This window comes from Emys orbicularis, chromosome 15, assembly GCF_028017835.1.
Source record: "Emys orbicularis isolate rEmyOrb1 chromosome 15, rEmyOrb1.hap1, whole genome shotgun sequence".
Taxonomy (NCBI): domain Eukaryota; kingdom Metazoa; phylum Chordata; order Testudines; family Emydidae; genus Emys; species Emys orbicularis.
The window spans coordinates 5774699-5792388 of NC_088697.1; the positions used below are offsets into that span (position 1 = coordinate 5774699).

Consider the following 17690-nt stretch of genomic DNA (forward strand, 5'->3'; position numbering starts at 1 on the left):
TGAGATAAAAGGAGTGTGATGTAACTTATCCAGTGCTTACTCGACAATTGGGTCGAGGGGAACAAGTATCGCAATAAAGAAGCCTGTACTCATATCTGCCTCCGGGTCAGCCTGCTCCTTTATTCTTCTAACAATAATCACTTAAAATCTATCTTTCTGCAGTTAATAAACTTGTTTTATGCTTTATCCTAACCAGTGTTAAGTATTTTGAGTGAAGTATCTGGGGAAAATCTGCGCTTGGTTAGCACAAGCTTGTTGTGCATATCTTTCCCATATCGAGGGGAAGACGAATTATATTAATGAGATTACATTATAGATATTCCTGTGCAGTATAAGATGGTATAATTCTGAATTTATATTACAGCAAGTGTGCAAGGTTGGGGAGCTGGGAAATCTGTTGTTGTCTTCTATCTGTCCTTGAGTGGCTTAGGTAAAGCACTCAGGTAACTTAGTTGGGTGTATGGCGCCACCTGCTGTCGTGTTGGGTGATAACAGGGCCTGGAGAGGCTGACTGAATCTCCAGCAAAGCAGTGTGAGAAGGGCCAGCCCAGCTTGAGGGTTAGAGGGCACAGCGGTTCCCAGAAGCCCCCGAGACTGCACCCTGGGGGTGACAACCCATCACACCCTAGATTACACAAGTCTCAGCGGGTTTGTCACATCCTGTTATTTCCTGCCTCCCACCACGTGTAGCAGATACCACCTTCCTATGCCTTTACTGCTCCTCTCCCTCCAAGCAGAGCCCACCACCAGCTCCGTGATAATCTCTTACCTGAGCCAGCTCTATTGCAGCCATTTCCTTCCCCCGGGAGGATGGGATGATCTGGAGCAAACGTGGACGTTATTCTGTAGCCTGACAGGACAAGAAGGGCAATCTGAGAGAGAATTCAGATGGGGTTTTCATCCATTCCACAGGCTGATTCCCCCCAGGATTTTTCCCTGCTAATGGACATTCTAGGTTCTGCCACTCTGTGAAGCAGAGAGTGACCTTATTCCAGTAGAGGCCTGGCCCCCTCCCACCAGGGTATAGCCCTCTGAGATATGGTGACACCCTCCCCGTAACAGTCTCTGTTACACTTATCAAGTTTGCGGATGATACCAAGCTGGGAGGGGTTGCAAGTGCTTTGGAGGATAGGATTAAAATTCAAAATGAGCTGGACAAACTGGAGAAAAGGTCTGAAGTAAATAGGATGAAATTCAATAAGGACAAATCCAAAGTACACCGCTTAGGAAGGAACAATCAGTTGCACACATACAAAATGGGAAATGACTGCCCAGGAAGGAGTACTGTGGAAAGGGATCTAGGGGTCATAGTGGATCACAAGCTAAATACGAGTCAACAGTGTAATGCTGTTGCAAAAAAAGAAAACATCATTCTGGGATATCTTAGCAGGAATACTGTAAGCAAGACACGAGAAGCAATTCTTCTGCTCTACTTCGCACTAATTAGGCCACAACTGGAGTACTGTGTCCAGTTGTGGGTGCCACATTTCAGGAAAGATGTGGACAAATTGGAGAAAGTCCAGAGAACAGCAACAAAAATGATTAAAGGTCTAGAAAACATGACCTATGAGGGAAGATTGAAAAAATTGGGTTTGTTTAGTCTGGAGAAGAGAAGACTGAGAGGGGAGATGGTAATAGTTTTCAAGTACATAAAAGGTTGTTACAAAGATGGGGGAGAAAAATTGTTCTTCTTAACCTCTGAGGATAGGATAAGAAGCAATGGCTTTAAATTGCAGCAAGGGCGATTTAGGATGGAGATTAGGGAAAAAACTTCATAACTGTCAGAGTGGTTAAGCACTGGAATAAATTGCGTAGGGAGGTTGTGGAGTCTCCATCATTGGGGATTTTTAAGAGCAGGCTGAACAAACACCTGTCAGGGATGGTCTAGATAATACTTAGTCCTGCCTTGAGTGCAGAGGACCGGACTAGATGACCTCTCGAGGTCCCTTCCAGTGTTATACCAATAGAATAAAAACCAGCAGGATCTTATTAAGAGGGATAAGGCAAAGATGCCACATTTATTGTAAATATACTGATAAAGCAAAAGATAAAAGTAAACAACGTTGTTTGACTACTTATTTCTTATACACACACACACACACACACACACATATATATATAGAGAGAGAGAGATTCATTCACACAATCATTTATTCAAGTTCTGTATAGGTGTTATAGTTACCAGCCTAGAAGTTGCTCATGCCAAGTTACTGGCCAGGAATCTTGGTCATGAGGATGGAGCCGAGTCTGTGTCAGGTGCAACTGATGCTCCTGGAGGTTGGCAGCAGAACCAGAGACTCAAAGTCATCAGTCTTTAGAGTCCATTCTTATAGGAATTAATTCCTGTGTTAGTCTATGGGAGCTGTTTCATCCTGCTGTTGCTGACTCAATCAGCAGATAGCACATTCCTGTCCAAAGTGGCACATTCCTGGTGGCTCCACACTGTCCAAAGTTTGTGTTTTTCATTCTTCCAGGTGATGGGGTGGATCCCAGTTTACCCTCAGGAGGTTGTTTGGTGGTCCTACTTGACACATTCTTCGGCCGATGGATACTCCCTTTCTAGGCTGGCACCTCCCTAACCATTTATGTATATCAAGCATTCATCAGCATACATTCCATATCTTAACCATATTTTAATTTACTGTCTCCACCACTTTCAGGGTGTGTGCTAATTCATTTGAGACTCCCGGCCCTTTAATCACAGAGGGTGGGGGTCCGTCCTAGGAGCCGTTGAATGAAGTGAAAGTCACTTAACGGCTTATAGTGTTTGTTTACATTGTATTAATTACTTCAAGAACAAAGTCAATTAACTTGTTTGTAAGTTTTACATAGTAACAAAGTATCTTTCACAGGATAGATATAATCAATGGTTTCTACAGACAGTAGCTTACAAGTTTTAACAAAAGACCCAAGAGATTTTTGTACTTGGTTAAACTGTTGGATTTTAAAGTGTGGGGGACAAATTATGAGGGGGTCACTGTCACTTGGGGGAATCACTGTTAGTACCTTCTTTAATATCCCTACACCAATTCTATGATTCTATGAACCAAAGGCCAGAGAAGAGCAGAATCAAAGGAGTCACTTTGGGGGATTCTCCCTGTCATTGTCCCCAAGGCAGCTGTCTCAGGTTTACAAAGTTGTTTGATGCTCCAGCCTTTATACAGTCTCTCCTGGGAGTGCCCCCTTTCAAGGGCTGGACCTAGTTTTAGCTTTTGATAATCATGAACCCGAGGGCACTGAGACTGGGCCTTCTTGCCTCAGCATACCTAGTTTTTTTCTGTGGCTCCCCAGTGAGTCCAAATGAGTAGATACTCCTGAGAGAGACTGTCAACATAAGAAGGGCCCACTGCGTCAGACCAATGGTCCATCTAGCTCAGTGGCCAATGCCAGGTGCTTCAGAGGGAATGAACAGAACAGGGATCATCAAGTGATCCATCCCTTGTCACCCATTCCCAGCTTCTGGCAAAGAGAGGCTAGACACACCATCCCTGCCCATCCTGCCTGTGACACTGGCAGATGAGGTGTTAGCTCTTGCAAAAGCCCCCATGTCTTAATTGAATATGGACAAACACATAGCTGGAATCAGTCTGACTCACCTGTCTTAGTATTGTTAAAACAGGTATTAGAATTGTAAGAATGTGTTTAGACTTTATTGAATGCTTGTGAGTTGCTGCCTGGGTTAATAGCTGACTAGTTGCAGGGGGTTGGACTAGATGACCTCCTGAGGTCCCTTCCAACCCTGATATTCTATGACTGGCAGTAACCTGAACATTGCTGTGATTCGTGCTGTAAGGCAGTGGTTCTCAACTAGGGATCTGGGGCCTGCTGGGGTGCCACTAGTAGGTTTCAGGGGGGCCGCCAAGCAAGGCCAGCATTAGATTCGCTGAGGCCCAGGGCAGAAAGCTGAAGTCCCCAGCGCATGGGGCTGAAGTCCAGGGCCCTGAGCCCCACCACCCGCGGCTGAAGCCAAAGCCTAAGCAATGTAGATTTGTGGGGCCCCTGTGGCATGGTACCCTCAGAGAGGAAGAAAGTGCCCCGAGGCCTCAGCCAGAGGGTTGAGCCCTGACACACTACTGGCTTAGAGGTTCTCTGCCAGTCAGGAAGGGGTAGCAGTGAGGGAAGACTGGCAACTGATGGTTGGAGGGGTGAAGAGGTTTGGGGTATGGTGGGGGAAGAAGCGTCTGGGACTGGATAACCTGGGGCTGGGCAGTCTCCATAGGGGACACTTGCTCCTCCTGTGCCCTTTCCACACGCTCTTGCGAGTAGAGAATGACCTGTCCCCACCCCCAGAGGCAACCTTGTCTGAGGACTCTTCCAAGTTGCACCCACTAACTCTCTTCCTATTTGGGGTATAGCTCGGGGCAACAATTTCCCACCAAGATCAATCCAGCTGGCTGTTGGCTGTTCTGGTGCGACAGGGTGGGTGAAAGGCAGAAGTGTAGCACTTCTCGGGCAGAATTAATTTTCTTCATGCAAAAAAAAAAAAGAAAAAAAAAGCAATTCTGCGCTGGACGTGAATTCTGTGCGTATGCAGTGGCAAAGAATTCCCACATGAGTAACTCACACCCGGCACAAACATAACCTGCTCACTCCCATCTCTTCTCTCCATGTCTCAGGGTCCCAGAGTTGCTGCTGTCATTAATGCACACAGGCTTTCACTCCCATCAGTGCTGGCAAGACCTAATCCAGTGACAGGACTGACCCCTTATTTTCCTAACACATGAAAGTCTCAGCTGAGGGAGAGTGGGAGGGGATACAAAGGGAAAAGAGTTGTTGTAGCCATGTTGGTCCCAAGATATTAAAGAGAGGTATTTTTAATTGGTTCTAAAAGAAATTAACTCACCTACCTTGTCTCTCCAAGAGATCTGAAAGTGGCAGGAGACATACAGGAAGACAGAACACAGGACTCTAAATCAAACATTTTCAATCCCCTGGAAGAAACTACATTTCCCTTCTGCCCCTGGGTATGTTTGTATCCTACATGAGGGACCACCCCATTCCTCTCACAGCAGCAAGGGGAGACTGCAGCCAGCCCCAGATGGTCTTTCCCGATCCTGGGATGTATGTTGTGACAAAGTCTGTGTGTGGTGGGTGCATGGGCTGGGTACAGCTAGACCGATCTGCAGAGTGGACAGCTAGGGCAACTCCAGCACAGCATGGGGGCTCTGGGAAGGGGTAGCAATTCTGGAGCTGGACCTCTGCCCCCTCTAGGTCCCATGGCAGATTGCTCTGGAAGCATCAAGTGGGTCCATCACTGCAGGGGAAGGTTGGGGTAGTGTCTGAGATCAGGGTGAGAATTGGAGGGAGGTCCATGCTCAAGAATAGGGAATGGAATTCACCTCCCCACCCCTCTGCAGAGCTCAGCAACTAGGGATTTATCCAGTGAAGTGAATTTCATTCTGGGTGACTTTGAGCCGGCCACTGAAAGATCCTTGTGCCTTAGGTTCCACACTGGCCACAGGAGTTTACTAGTACTCCCTCCCCAGACTGCTGGGGGCAGCCAGGGATAATTAGTGGGTTAAATTAGAAGATGAAAATTCACTAAGAACAATGATATTTGTGTGTTTATTATTAAATCCCCAGACACCCACCAATCCCTGTCCTTCTTCCGATGAGCTATAAATATCTAAGGGACTCAGCTATTGATCCTGCAGTCAGTTCCTGCCCTTCCCCACTTTCTAAAGCAGCACTTTTAAGAATAGGACAGGGAAACATGTAAATACTTTGAACCAAATTCCAGAAGCTGCTGAGCATGGAGAAGTTAAAATGAAACCAAGGTTCCATCTCTCCAAGGACCTGGCCCCTAGTGCAAAATTATAGACACTCCCCAGAAATATGAAATGGCAACTTCATAACTGATAGAATGTTATTTATCTATTCACTTCCTGGAATTACCAATAAAAAAACCCCCAACCTACTGAAGGTGATATCCTGAGGAAAAGATCTCATGTGTCTTTACAAATCGGTATGATCTAATCTGTAACTTTATACACTAAAATCCCTAATGGCATTTGCCTGGTGTCACTACAGGGCAGAAATAAGGTTTGGTGCCTTAGCTGTGAATTTCCATCCCCTAGCATATTGTGATTGCTGTTAAATGGGTTTGACAAAATTCATTTTGTCTATTTCTTTCTTTTAATTTCAATAGATGATATCAATATTTATTTTTAAGCCCTTTTTTCAATGTTTATAATTTCAATGTTCAGAGCTGTGGGAAGTGATGGGGGTCATGAGACAACAATTATTTAATAACAGTAAATGTTGAGATTCCAAAAGCCAAATCATATAACTGTTCAAAGAGAAATTGTCAATGTCACACGCAAAATATACAGTGTAAATATCCTTAAATCAAACTCTACTTTCTCCAGAAGCATTTCTGTATATTACATATATATATATATATATTCTCATCTGTGTGTGTGTGTAGTGAAATCAACATTTACTGCAATTTATTCATAAAAATCCAATCCTTTCAAGCGTAATTTTAAGTAATGAAGTACTCTTTCACTTCCTGGACAATAATGCTTCATTTCAGGATAATTACACCCTCCCTGTGATGATTTAACTCTCAGTACCGTAACCCCATCGTGATGTAGCTCCTGTCTGTGAGCTCTACTAAGGCCAGTGGCATTATGATCAGAAGATGACACTCGGACACATGATCAGAGACACATGGGGGAGGGTGGAGGATGAGGTAACATGGAGGCTACCAGAGTTGAACATGGCCCTACAGAATGTGGGGAGCAAATTCCCTCTCAACCTCTCCTCTCTCCCACCTGCCAGAGTCAGTAATTCTGAAAATCGTTCCCTGAAATGTAAATAGCCCCAGTATGAGAGACAGTGATTAATGCAGGTACCTTAGGGGCTGCAGCACCAGCCCCGTGCCTTGACGAGGGGGGTGAAGAATTGCAGTAGAAATGGGTTAGGCTGGGAGAGGGCACAGCTGATGTGGGACTGGGAGCCGAGTTGACCAACAGGGCAGAACTCTTGGGGGGGTCTGGGAGAAGAAGTCAACAGGACTGGGTAGAGTCACTTCAGTGTATTTTCCCCATTAACCATTCTGCTATGTATTTAATTTAGAAACTTTTCATTCACATCTAAACACCTTGGAGCTAAGCTGGGTTGATGCATTTCCACGTACAGTGGTACAGTTTTAATTAGATGCTTAATCAGATGCTTACGCAAAACAAAGCAGTCAATAATTGGTGTGCTTTCATTAATTAATTTGACTGTGTGCTGTGCATCGCTTTTAAAAAAAAAGATGGTGTGAGCGAGTGTCAAAATTTTCGGCATTAAGAAATGGTAATTAGGTGTCAGTTCATTTCTCATGCATTTATCGCGTAATTTTAATTTCCTTTCTGAATCAGTATTAATACCATGTTGTTTTAATAGCATTAGGGTCTATTTGTATAATTGTTTGCAAGATTTCAGTGGATATTGTGAACCAGCAGTCTTAACCTTTTATTTTAAGATTCCTAAATACAATCCAGCGCACCTCTCCTGAAAGACTGCAAGCCCTGACCGGTGACATGTTCCTTAGAGAGCAAACACCCGATGAGCCCTTTTGCCCTAAAAAGCGCTTTTGGCTCTTTGACATTGCTTTATCCGCCCCACCAGAAAATGCTATAGGTAACCAGGTAATTACAGCAGACCTTCACTATGTATAGTTCTATCAGCTATGGGCCAAAACTCAAATGGTTCTGTTTTCTTTATCTTTCATTCAGATTTACAATTATTGGATCCCATTTAAAAGCTGGAACTGAAATAACCAAAGCAAGTTAAGAAGAGAGTGGCATCGGGCACAGGCGGGGGTAAAACAATAAAGGGAAAGAATTGACTATGCAAAAAGAAACATCCTAAACTATCAGAGCCCCAGACCCCCGTCCAACTAAATCCACCCCAGCCAGGCATATCAAGCTGGGTCCCTGAAAAATCGCACATCCCATCTGGCAGTGAATGTTGCGTGTTCCAGACGGAGCTATGGTGTGTGTGTCTGCTCTGCTAACAAGCTGCTTTGGTATAAATAAATAAATTAAATTAAAGGAGATATCCTATCTCCTAGAACTGGAAGGGACCTTGAAAGGTCATCGAGTCCAGCCCCCTGCCTTCACTAGCAGGACCAAGTACTGATTTTGCCCCCGATCCCAAAGTAGCCCCCTCAAGGATTGAACTCACAACCCTGGGTTTAGCAGGCCAATGCTCAAACCACTGAGCTATCCCACCCCCCTATGGGATGGAATGCACCACGGCCGAAGGAAGCAGAGACATGGACTCCTACAAAACAAAATCTCAGATACCCCTCCAAAATCCCATCCCCTCCCCACCTCCACACTGTCTGCCATCCCCTCCCCCACCTCCACATGGCCATTCTCAGCCTCTTGCTAACAGCTCCTTCCAGCCTTCAGCACTATAAATAAATAACACATGGTGTTACAAAAGATAGATTGTGCCAGAGAAACCTGATCTGGATATCAGTAAGGCATTTGATACAGTTCCACATGGGAAACTATTCGTTAAATTGGAGAAGATGGGGATTAATATGAGAACTGAAAGGTCAATAAAGAATTGGTTAAAGGGGAGTCTACAAGGGGGTCATACTGAATGGTGAGTTGTCAGCCTGGAGGGAGGTTACTAGTGGAGTTCCTCAGAGATCAGTCTTGGGACCAATCTAATTCAACATTTTTATTAGTGACCTTGGCACAAAAAGTGGGAGTGGGACACAAAGCTGGGAGGGATTGCCAATATGGAGGAAGACAGGAAAATCATACAAGAAGATCTCCATGACCTTGAAAGCTGGAGTAATAGAAATGGGATGAAAATTAATATTGCAAAATTATGCACTTCGGGACTAACGACAAGAATTTTTGCAATAAGATGGGGACTTATCAGTTAGAAGTGACAGAGGAGGAGAAAGACCTATGTGTATTGGTTGATCACAGGATAATTATGAGCTGCCAATGTGATGCGGCCGTGAAATAGGTTAATGCAGTCCTAGGATGCATCACGCGAGGTATTTCCAGTAGACACAGGAAAGGGTTAGTACTTCTGGCCTTAAAGTCTGTGAGTCTATAAACTGTGCTTTGTGTTGCACAGACACTGATGGAAATCAGGGCCCCATAGTGCTGCGCGTGGCAGAGACCCTGACTGAGATCAGCACCCCCATTGTGCTGGGCACTGCACAGACAGAGAGGGACAGTCCTTGCCCCAAAGAGATCACAATCCAAGTAAATAATGGGTAGGAGGAAAACACAGAGGGGCTGTGACTTTCCCAAGGTCACCAAGCAGGTCAGTGACAGAGCCAGGAACAGACCCCGGTAACGCAGGACCCCATCTCCTGCAGCTTGGAAAGGTCCCCAGACCCCATTGTATTAGGCTGCAGGAAGAGGTGGTTTGTCCATGGATGCACAGGCTGTCTTGGCAGGGCAGCTCAGCTGCAGTCCCTGAACACAGCTGGAGGGGTGTCCCCTGGCTCATACCTCCTGCACTCACTGCTGCCCCTCCATTACCAGTTGCACTGTTTAGCCAGCGCCAGGCCTCAATGAGGTCACTGTCATGCCCCCCTACCCCCCCGCAAGCCTTCAAACAGGGACACGGTGCACAGGTGACAATCAGAGTCCACTAGTGTAAATTCTATGTATACTAAGGGTTTGCACCAGTGCCTAAAACACCAGTGTGGCAGAGACCTTCAGTGCCCAAAACTGCAGTACAGTGGCACTAGCACTGGGATCTATTTCTAGCTCTGTCACAGACAGCCTGGGTGACCTTGGACACGTCAGTGTCCCTCCTCCTAACTTTAGTCTATTTACCCAACTGCCCACTCACTGGGGTCTCCTCTCTCTCCAGAGCTGCTCACCACTAAAATCTGTGTGGGTGTCACCAGAGCTAAGTATATGGAATAGTCTTACAGGGGTGGCTGTGGAGTCTCTTTCCCTGGAAGTTTTTAAGAACAGGTAGGACAAACCTCTGTCACAGACAATCTACGTATACTTGGTCCTGCCTCAGTAGAGAGAGCCGGACTTGATGACATCTTGAGGTCCTGTCCAGCACTACATTTCTATGATGCTATGAAATATATACGTATAAAACACAACATACAGAATAAAACCCACCACAACATAATTTCAGGCAATCCAGAAAAAAAAACAAAAACACCACAGCATAAAATGACAGTACAGAGGAAAAGAAAGCAACACAATGCAAACTAACACACCCTAGGACAAAATTACACAATGAAAAAGAGCTCAACTCAAACCAACACAACACAGGCACCCAACATGCTGAGGCAAAACAATGCACCATAAAACTATGCAATACAACATGGTGCAATAACAGTTCCAAATGGCACCATGCAAAACAGCTCAGCATAGAACAGAACACAGCACAAAAGAGAATTATTTCAATGTAGGCATGGAAGGGATCTTGAGAGGTCGTCTATACAAGTGTCCTGTGATGAGTTAGTACCAAGTATCCCTAGACATTCCCAGACTGGTGTACCTCTAACCTGATGTTAAAGACCTCCAGTGAAGGAAATTCCACAACCTCCCTTGGAAGCCAATGCAATGCAAACACAGACCAAAAGAACACTGTATAACCCCAAGCCCAGCTTGTGTGTAAGGGGAGAGGCAAGAATTCAAACAATCTGGGTTTAGTTCCCAGTTTTGCCCCAACTTGACAGAACAAGGAGCAATGGTCTCAAGTTGCAGTGGGGGAGGTCTAGGTTGGATATTAGGAAAAACTTTTTCACTAGGAGGATGGTGAAGCACTGGAATGCGTTACCTAGGGAGGTGATGGAGTCTCCTTCTTTGGAGGTTTTTAAGGCCCGGCTTGACAAAGCCCTGGCTGGGATGATTTAGTTGGGAATTTGTCCTGCTTTGAGCGGGGGGTTGGACTAGATGACCTCCTGAGGTCCCTTCCAACCCTGATATTCTATGATTCTATGAAATTCTCCATGGAAACTTGAGCAAATTACCTCCCACCATTTTCCTATTTAGCCTTTGAGCTCTTTGTGGCAAGGACTCTCTGTCACAGTGGGCATGTCTACACTGCAGTTAGACACCAGTGGCTGGCCCGTGCCCGCTGACTTGGGCTCACATGGCTCAGGCTGCAGGGCTGTTTAATTGTGGTGTCGATGTTCCGGTTTGGGCTGCAGCCCAAGGTCTGGCATCCTCACACCTCGCAGGATCCTACAGCCCAGCTCCAGCCGGAACCCGGACATCTACACTGCAATTAAACAACCCTTCGCCTGAGCCTTGTGAGCCTGAGTCAGCTGGCATGGGCCAGCTGTAGGTTTTTAATGGCAGGGTAGAGATACCCTTGGTGTCTGTTCAGCACCTGTCACAATGGGGACCCTGATCTTGGTCAGTGTCTGTGCAGAGCCCTGCATAACAAAGTCTCTGCTCTCCGGAGGGGTCTGTGCAGTTCCTGGTACAATGAGTGCCCCAAACTTGGTCAGGGTTTGTGCAGTGCCTGGCACACTGGGGGACCTGATCTCAGGCAAGGCCTGAGCCATACTCAGTACGAGAAGAGCCCTGATCTCAGTCAGACACCTGGAGAGAAAAGTGGGAAGATTTTCAAGAATTAGATATCAGTATTTCAGAACTGAGGAAAAAATGGGGCACAAACTAAATATTTGCCAATGTAAGAGAGAAGCACCAACATCTGGGGGATTTTATGTTACCATTCAACAGTTCAAGAGAAAGGAGGGGAAATTTGAGGGGATTATACAGCGATATTCAGTTCACAACAGAATGGGATGGATTCTTCTTGCCTCACATTCACATGGCCGGCAGGGAGCCCTGGGTGATGTGGCTTTCACAGGGGAAAGGAGTGGAGCTGGAGTCAGAAGGTCACTGGCTGTGGGGAGGGGCTGGCAGTGGGGTCTGGGAATGTGACTAGCAGGCGGTTGGTGTGGAGGGGGGCTGCTGGGTTGGGCAGGGTGGGGGAGGGGGAAGTAGCTGGGACTGGGAAACCTGGGGCTGGGCCATCTCCATGGGGGACGCTTGCTCCTCCCTTCCCTTCCGGGCCTTTCCATGCCCTGTTGACAGCAGAGAGTGGCCCCCCAGCCCAGAGGTATCCCTGTCTCAGGGCTCTCCCAGCCTCTGCCCATTAACCCTCTTCCCAGTTCAGAAATCCCTCAGGGGAACCATTTCCCACGTAAACAAGGACAAATCACTGCAGGTAAAAATGGGGGGGGGGGGGGGAAACACCCGAAACCTGAGATTTGAACTGGCCATTGGCAAAGTGGAGAGAAAACGGGGCACAATCGGGGGAGGGGAACAGAGACCTTCTCAGGGATTTGAGGGAAAAGGGGGGGGGTCACCCTGGATGTTGCTCGTTGCTCTCTAGAGAGAAGGGGGGCAGGGCTGGAGAGGATGGGGGGTCCCCACGGGAGGGGGCAGCGGTAAATCCGAGGGGATCTCAGCCCCCCCCTTTCTCTCCCCGCTCCTCGGGGGGTCACCTGCTCTTCTACCCCCCCCCCCCCCGGCCATGTCCGGGCTGCACAGACATTTTCCATCCGCCCCTTTCCCAGGTCTTCCCGCCCGGCAGTCCCCGCCCGGCCCCACGCAGAGACCCCAGTGGGGGCTGGCCCCCTCCCCCCGGGACCCACCCGTGGGCCCCCAGGGCAGGGCCTGGCCGGGCCGGGGGCGTTGGGCTCCTGCAGGGACAGCAGCTCCGAGCCCCCCGCGGGCGCGGCCCCAGGGAGCAGATCCCGGCGCTGCGAGATGCCGGGTCCGCCCCACGGACACTGGGGCAGAGTCACCGCCCGGCCCCGGGGCTCGCTCCGGTACCTGGAGGCTGCAGTTCCGCAGCGGGGCGGGCAGAGCCCGGGGCGGCCCCAGGGCGGCTCCAGCGGGAGCAGGGCCCGGGCCGGGCACGGGGGGGTTAATGGGTCTCCCCGGCACAGACCCTCCTGCTCCGCCCGGCCCCGCAGCGCCAGGGAGCAGCAGCGGGTGAGCGCTACTTCTGCGCATGCGGGACTCTCCCCCCGCCCCCGATCTGCGCATGCCCAGAGCCAGGAGACACAAACCTCTTCTCCGGCCCCGGGAGAGGCTCTAACGGCCCCTCACGAGCCAGGCAGAGCCGCAGCACCCCGCGCGCGCGTTCGCAGCCCGGTTCGTCACCCGTCCGCCACCCTGTCCAACGTCACTTCCGCTCCCTGCAGCGTCAGGAAATATGTCTCCCAGCATGCTCCGCAGGGCACTTCCGCCCTCCTCAGCTCAGGTAAGGGAGGGTTTCAAAAGCTGTTACTGCGCATGCTCAGTGCGAGACCCCGTGGAGGCGGGAGAACAAAGCACGAGCCGGGGGCGGGGCAGCTCCTGAGGGCGAGGTTCTGCCACAGACTGTCGCTGTGTGACCCGGGGCCTGTGCTAGGGGAGCCCGGCATTAATCCCTCCGTGCCCGGCCGGGGGGGGGCTTTTTCCACCTGGGACCCCGCGGTGAGTGAGAGACCCCGGGAGGGGGGGCGCTGGGGCCGGGCAGGAAAGTGACTCTCTGCCCCGGGGAACCTGGGAGAAGCCTCGGAGCTGCCTCAGCCCCAGCGGAGCTGCAGCAGGATCTGCCCCCGGCACCGCTGGGATGGGGGGGGGGGGCAGAGACGGGGGCCCGATGGGGGGGAGAAGCCGCAGTTGCGGCGGGGGAGGTCAGTGGACGCGGGGGGGTTGAACTGTCTCTTTGCAGCCAGGAAATCCCCGGGGGAGAAGTGTCGGGCGGGGAAGGGGGGAGGGGAGTTCATTGGATCCTGTCCCTGTTTGTGCCACTTGCTTCTCACCCCCTGATACAAATTCTCTCTAGTTCTTCCCCTTTTCTCTCTCAGCATCTCACACGTGGCTATAAAATCCGGGGAGATTCCCCCCCTTTCCCCTCAAATGATCAGCTCTCTCCTCTCCCCCGATTGCCCCCTGGTCTCCCCCGATTGCCCCCTGGTCTCTCCATGAGTCTCAAATGTCCATTTAAAATCTCTCCGATGTGGGGGATTTTCCCACCCATTTTATCTGCAGCGATTTGTCCTTGTTAAGGTGGGAAATTGTTGCCCTGAGTCATTCCCCAAAACATGGCTGCCCCTGGAGTGGGTATGGCATGAGATGCCCGTTCTCTGCCAGGGCGGGGAAGGGAGCACGTGTCCCCCATGGAGACTGCCCACACCCCTGGTTTCCTAATCCCACCTGCTGCCCCATAACTACCAACACAGTTATGGCCCCCAGCCATCAGTTGCCAGTCACCTACCTGTCCCCCATTGCTGCCCCCTTCCCTCATCCAGGGAGCCTCCCAGCTCCAGCTCCCCCTCCCTTGCCCTCTTAAAGCAGCTCCTCAAAGGGCTCCCTGCTGCCTATGTGAATGGTGGCAGTGGAGGAAACCATCACTTTCTGTTTACGTATTGGCCAGTCATATTCAATCCAGGCAAACAGTCCCCCTCTTCCACTAATTAGTTAATAGCAATATATAAAATCCCCTCCGATCTTGGTATTTTTCTCTCATGTTATCAATTGCGTAGTTTGTGACATGTATTTGCTGCGGATCTCAAAGATTGATATAAAATACCCTAAACATTTGCCTCACTTTTTCTCTAGGTGTCTATTTCTAATTGAATATGCCCTGAGATTTTCCCCTGTCTTTCTAATTATAAAATACTAAGAAAATCTCAGATTTACACCTTTTCTCAGATTCCTGAATATGGATATAAAATGTTTGCAAATGTTGCCCATTTCCTCTTTATTCATTTATCAAACACTGATGTGAAATACACTCAGATTTTTCCCTCCTAACAGCAACTGACATAAAATCCCTCAGATTTTCCACTTTCTTTCTATAATAGGCAAAAATGGATACAAAATTCCTCCATTTTCCAACCTTTTCGCTTTCATTTCTGAACATTGATCTCAAATTTCAGGTTTTCCTCTTTGTATGTCATTTAATGTCAATTAAAAATCCTGTCAGGTCTGGGGCTGTTCCCCATGTTTCTAAATCCGAGCAACTTCTCCTTCCTTGGAGGGAACCTGTTGCCCTGAGTCAGTCGCCATCCTGTAGGTTGAAGGGGGTTAAATTGCCCAATGATCATCTTTCCCCTCTCCTTTGATAATCATTTGTTCCCCGCTATATTTGTTCCCCCCTTTATGTCTGTTAAAATATTTGCTGATGAAAGAGACCAGCCACATATTTAATACACATCAAAGCCAGAGGCCTCCCCCTGTCTCGGGGATCAGTGGTTCTCTGCTGGTAACAAAGAGTTGGCTGTACCCTTTTCTTTTCTCCAGCTGGCACGGGATGAGGAGGTCTCTTTGAGTGCAGCGTGGGTCCAAAAGTATTCCAAACCCCATGACAAATGGTCTTTGTGAGGGGCTACTTCTCACAGTGCTAAGATGTAGCCACCTCTGGGGTAGATCGATGGTGGCCATTATTTGCTAGTGACCGGGCATGGAAATTTCTTACTGACTTTGGCCCTCCAGGCCTTCCATTCTCCTGTTAAAGAAGCATCCCCCAGGGCTCCCTCTGCCTGCGCGACTGCCCAGCAGGGGGCGGTGATAACTTTCTATCCACTTCTCAGACACTGTGAGGTAACGCTGTCCCTGGGGGTGGGGTGTCTGTGTGGGGAGATTACAGCTGGAGCTGAAGGGGCATTGTGGTAGGGGGAGGCCTCTGGGTGGCTGGGCAGAGGGGGTACCCTAGTCAGGTTGGTGGGTTCTGGAGGCTTGGGGTCTCGGGGGGTGGTTCTGATGTGCCCAGCCCTGAGGTATTGCTGGGGGCCTGTTGGCTGCAGAACAAAGGGGGTGGGCATCTCTTGGGGAGGCGGGGTGGGGGTTAGAGGGTGCCTGGTGCTGTGCCAGGGGCTCTGTCTGAGCTTCCCCCGCTGGCTCCTGGGATCGTTGCCATGCCCAGTGCACAGAGCTGGGGGTGGGATCCCTGGCACTAGGTCAGGGGATGCCAGGCAAGCAGAGTGAGGGGTCCTGCTGTAAAGAATCAAGGGGTCCCACTGGGGGGAGGATGGGGTCCCAGGCAAATTGCATGGCATGGCAATGCTGCTGGAGGGCAGGCAGGGGGTCCTAGGCAGGCAGTGGGGAAATCCCAGGCAGGCAGTGAGGGACTGATTTTCCAGTAGGGTATCCCTTTGGGGGGGGTCCCTGGCTGCTGGGGGTTCTTGGTGGGGGGAACCTTTTGGGATTCCCAGCCTGGCAGTGATGGTCTGGTGGGGGTTCTCTGGCCGGTAGAGCTCTGAGGGGTATCTGGGGTCCCTGGCCAGGGACTCTTGGGGCTGGGTCCCAGGGAATATTTGGTGGGACCCTGGCTTGGGGGTCTGGGCTCCGGGTGCTGGGGGGGGTGGCTGGGGGCTCTGGGGGCTGCTCCTGACCTCGCTACTTCTCCCTGATCAGCTTGTGCTAGAATCCTGGAGGCATTCCCCGGCCACGCCCAGTCACTGTGATAACTTTCTATCCACTTATCAAACACTGTGAGGTGAAATCACAGATTTTGCTTTTCTCCCCTCTTGAAAACTGCAGGAACTTCCAGTTCTGTTGGGAAAATTCGTGCCCCGAGTCCTTGTCCTAGATCTGAGGGGTGAGGGAGGTGCGAAGGGGGTTAGCACTGCCACACAATGATCTCTTCCACAGCATTCTGGACTCATTCTTTCTGAAATCTGGTTTCATTGAGACCATTGTTAATCCAGAGTCATTGTATGGAAAGACAAGGAGTGACTCCAGATGGACAGTGGGACAAATGAGATTCTCCCTGTGAGGAGGAGCTCTCGTTAGCTGCTCTCCCTAGAGAGTTAAAGGAGGGAAGGCTGCTCAAATGCTCTGTCCCTCTCTGCTCAGGATATTGGGGTTCAGCTTCCTGGGTCAGACGCTGCAGCCTCCATTGTGATCTGGGAGACCAGGCTTAGCAGCTGCTGCTGCTCCCCCAATGGGGGTTCTGTGCTTGGAAGTGGTCTTAATTAAAGCTTCTTCTCTGCCCAGCTCAGGGGATGACTTTCTCCAGCTGTTATTAGCCCCCTAGGGCAGCCCTGGGCCCTGTTAATACTAAATTCTGAGCCACAGCCTCCAGATAACTGAAAGACCTCAGTGAAAGTGCTGGGGACTGGCATGAATGTGACTGCACAAACAGCCCCTTCTCATTTCTCCTCCCATTAGCAATTGCCAGGAGAATGTCCAGCCATGGGTGAGCCAAGCACCCAGGAATCGGACTTTCTCAGACAGAGGGGCAGGGAGAGAGGACGGGGAAGGAGAGACTGAAAGGGGCAGTGGTAGAAATGAGTTGCAGGAGAGATTTCCAGCTCTCTAATCCACCCAGACACATGTATTACAGCATCCCTGGGCAGAATCACTTTCCGGTGAACAAGAAAAGGATCAGACAGAGGAAAAGTCAGTTCCTCACTCCATATTCCCCCTGCTGGGGTGTGGCTGCCCTGGGGTCACTGTCCAAGGGAATCCCCCACAGCGACTCCTTTGGTTCTGCTCTTTTCTAGCATTGTGTTCAGAGATTTGTTATGGGATGGGGGGAGGGAGAAGGGAGGTTAAAAATCTCTCTGTTGGCTTAGCCTGGCAGGAGGGGCCAGGTCTACACTGTAATAAAGAGATGAAGCATTTTCCCAGCATGGCAGAATCTAGGATCTCTCTCTGTAGGGAAAGAGCCTGGGGGAATTGAGATGTGAAATTAACTAAAGCCTGTTCTGAAACCCCCACAATTACCTTTCTCACCCT

At 49.6% G+C, this 17690-nt stretch overlaps 1 protein-coding gene across 1 annotated transcript in view; it reads right to left on the reverse strand.

The window, feature by feature from the left end:
• Nucleotides 1–17690, reverse strand: part of LOC135889397 (zinc finger protein 208-like) — a 685678-nt gene that overhangs the window by 394557 nt on the left and 273431 nt on the right.